The sequence below is a fragment of the Astyanax mexicanus genome, chromosome 3 (genome assembly GCF_023375975.1).
Source record: "Astyanax mexicanus isolate ESR-SI-001 chromosome 3, AstMex3_surface, whole genome shotgun sequence".
Taxonomy (NCBI): Eukaryota; Metazoa; Chordata; class Actinopteri; order Characiformes; family Acestrorhamphidae; genus Astyanax; species Astyanax mexicanus.
This window is the reverse complement of record NC_064410.1, coordinates 1,777,501-1,781,465: the sequence shown is the minus strand read 5'-3', so window position 1 is coordinate 1,781,465 and position 3,965 is coordinate 1,777,501. Positions and strand designations below refer to the sequence as shown.

The window sequence follows — 3,965 nt, the reverse complement described above, 5'->3', positions numbered from 1 at the left end:
ACCTCACACCTTCTCTAATTCAGTGTTTTTCTTTCTTTATTTATTTTATTTATTAAAAAAAAATGTAGATTAATATTACAATATTACAGACATATAATATTTTTGATTTATTAGAAATACATAAACTTACCTCGGAGTTTTCTTTATTAGAGTTAAAACACCCCAGCTTTTAAAACATACTGGATTTTTTGTTTGACTGTGTTTTTTTTTTCCTGTGTGTTTTTGCACAAAAGTTCTTTCTTGGTAAAATTAATGACCAATTGTGTTTGTGAATTTTAGAAGTACTTTTAAGAAATTTTAGGTAGAAGTGGTTTTCATGTGGAATTGAGCTGTCAGCTTCTAATTGGCTGATTATGTGACCTTCAGTAACTGGAGTGTTCTCATTGGTTGTTTTGTAATTTAGAATGTTTTACTCTCGTTTAAAGAGGGCCTGAGTGCTAAAATGCATTTGTAATTTTTGGAATTTCTAATTAATCGGAAATTCTTTAGTTGACAAGTGCTGCTGTTTTTATTTTCTATATTGATTTTTGATTTTTTTTTGCTTTTTTTGCTATATTTGGAACTATATATATATATATATATATATATATATATATATATATATATATATATATATATATATATATATATATATATAAATATATTAATAAATCAGAAATTGTCTAGTCAACAAGTGCTGCTATTTCTTTTCTATTTTTGATTACTGATTGTTTTGCTAATGTTTGAACAATAAATATTCAAATAAATCTGAAATTCTTTTTTTTTTTCTATTTTTGGATACTAAGATTAAAATACCAATAGAGTGCAGATCTTTCCTTAAAAGCTAAAGCTAAATATGGCTAATAAAAAAAAAAATCTAAGGAAGCTAAAATAGCTTCAATATAGTCTTCAATATTAAATTTCCAATGTAAAATTCGTTTTAAAAAATCATAAAAAGGAAGAAAACACAGGTGTACCAGTGTCCAAACTGGTACTTTTGACCGGTACTGTGAATAAACACACATAAAGCATTAATAAATCATGCACAAATGATTTAAACGCATGTTTTAAATCAGTTTGAATCCGATTTAGCATTGTAAATAATAGTATTTCAGGTTATAATGGTGAACATGTGAAAACACAGTGAAAGCACCAGTAAGAGAAGTGGGAGGAGCCTTAAATAAGCTTTCACAGTGAGCTCACTATTACAGAGGCCCTGAAAGTCTCCGTATGAAGACTCCAGCCGTTATAATGATCCTCAGACCACAGGAAGAGGCCTCTGAGAGGATGTTTATGGTACAGATGATGATTTAAGCCGTGTTTTAGCTCTAGAAGCATCTGTACGTGTATTAATTGTATTAACGCTAGTACATTATGTCACCTCTTTATATTAATTTATGCAGTCGTAGTATTTGAAAGAGTAAACCTTATATCCCCAAAAAGAAACTTTATGCACTTCTATTGGTGCATTCATCATGATGATTTTAAACACTGTAAAAGACAATTAGATGTAAAAAAAAAGAAAACAAGATATAAAAAAGTACAATGACTTTATTTACTGCATAGTAACACACATTTAAGAGAATTGAATTTAAAATGCAATTTATCTGTAAATTAAGTGTAAATATATCTGCTCAGAAAAAACAGTAAAGAAGTAATACAGTATACTACAGTAGCAATAATAACTAATCATGCTGATACAGGAATGAGTTATTTTACTGTGTGTGCTGTCATTACATTACTAAATATATATAATTATAGCTAAAAAAACAGCTAAAACTAATAAAAAAACAGCTAAAGAATTAATTAAAAACAGGTAAATACAGCTAACAATAATTAAAACAGGCAAATACAGCTAAAAACAGCAAAAAAAAATAATTTAAACGGGTAAATAAAGCTAAAAACAGAAAAAAACATATGATTAAAAAACAGGTAAATACAGCTAAAACAGATAAAAAATTATATAGGCAAATACACCTAAATACAGCTAACAATAATTAAAAACAGGCAAATACAGCTAAAACTATTAAAAACAGGTAAATACGAATTAAAAAACGAATTAAAAAAGGTAAACACAGCTAAAAACACCTAAAAAATATTTTTAAAAATGGTAAAGACAGGTCAAAACAACTAAAACAGGTAAAAACACTACAAAAACAGTTCCATGATGAATGAACCAATAGAAATGCTCAAAAATGACATGGAATGAATTATTTTACCTAGCCGACAGTTTCCTTCTTTTGTAAAGTTGGAGATACCATTTTGGAGATACAAGGATTTTGTGTGACATCAGCAATATCACAAAGCCTGTTGGCAGTAGATGTTTAGTATGATGTAGTAGACGTAACTATGACTACAGTAAATAAGCATCAGGACCTCTGACCTGTGGGTTGCCATGTCGACCGTTCTGAAGAGTGATGTCACCACCTGTAGGGGGCGGGAGGAGATATTTACATTTAGTGCAATTACATCATCAGTTCTTTTAAGTGTAGTTAAAACACACACACACACACACACGTAGCACACACAATACACACAGCCTGCCTGTCCGTCAATAAAGCCTTAAATCTGCTGTCCAATCAGACGATCAGACACAACTTGCTGCCAGAAACTCAAACACACACCAATTATGTTCGGACGTCAGCGAGGCTTAAAGGAAAGTGTGTTTTTTATCGTATTTCGGGAAATAAAACATCGTCACAGTGACAGTCTACAAAGGTGTTCTACTGGGGGGAGGTGTGTGTGTGTGTGTGTGTGTGTGTGTGTGTGTGTGTGTGTATGTGTGTTTTGGGGGGGGGGGGTGATGCTGTTCTACGTTCATTGTTTACAGACGTTTAGATCTTGACGCGGGGCGCGGTATAGCCAACGAGCGCGAGAGCGATCGGGATGAGAACGTTGATCTAATGTGACGAGCTCGCGCACGAGAAAGCCTCCTTCAAAGACCAACACTTCAAATCTCCCTCTGCACTTCACTTCTAATCTTGTCACACACACACACACACACACACACCACAACACAACACAACACACGTACGCGTCTTCAAAACGTCTACACAACGTCTCTTTTACAAATATACGTCTGCAATGCGAAAATTTGTTACCACTTAAAAATAAGGCTCCTTTATAAAGGGTTTATAAATAAGTTTATTCATTGTTATAAACTAGTTTATAAACCTTTAATAAACAGTTGAAACAAATAAATAGAAAGGACAGCAGTGGCCTGTCGTGTACTAAATAGTGAATCCTAAAAACAGCTAAAAACACAAAAAAAATATATATATACCAGACTTTTTAAACAGAGTGAAATACAGCAGGAATTTGAGGCCAAAAAAACGTGTTATCCAAAAGCAGTGTGTAAGACTGGTGGAAGAGAACAAGATGCCAAATGTGATTAAAAACCATCAGGGTTATTCCACCAAATATTGATTATTTCTGAACTCTTAAAACTTTATGAATATGAACTACTTCGAAGAACAACACTTCAAATCTCCCTCTGCACTTCACCTTTAATCCTGTCACACACACACACACACACCGCAATGCATACGGTGTCGCCAAAATATCTACACAATGTCTCTCCAAAAAATATATGTCTTGCGTTGGGAAAATGATTGGTACCACTTTAAAATAAGGCTCCTCTATAAATAGTTTATAAATACGTTTATTCATTGTTATAAATTAGGTTATAGACCTTTAGTAAACAGTTGAAACAAATAAATAGAAAGGACAGCAGTGGCCTGTCGTGTACTAAATAGTGCATCTTAAAAACAGCTAAAAACACAAAAAAATATATTAATACGTCACCAGACTTTTTAAACAGAGTGAAATAAATTTTAATTCATTAATGCATGTAAAAATGTTTTATTCCAAGTCTTTTTGGAGCATTTCTATTGGTCAACACATCATGAAATTGTGAAAGAAATATAAATATAAAAATAAAAACAACTACCAAATTCACATTACATGTCAAAATTAGAAAAGAAATG

General features: G+C 31.8%; 1 long non-coding RNA gene across 1 annotated transcript in view; it reads right to left on the bottom strand.

Annotated features, from left to right (window-relative positions):
* Positions 1–604: 604 nt before the first annotated feature.
* LOC111191714 (uncharacterized) overlaps positions 605–3,965 on the bottom strand; it is a 9,295-nt gene continuing 5,934 nt past the window's right edge. The window contains exon 3 of the long non-coding RNA XR_002649612.2: positions 605–2,406. This is a non-coding gene — a long non-coding RNA (uncharacterized LOC111191714). The remainder of the gene's footprint in view (positions 2,407–3,965) is intronic.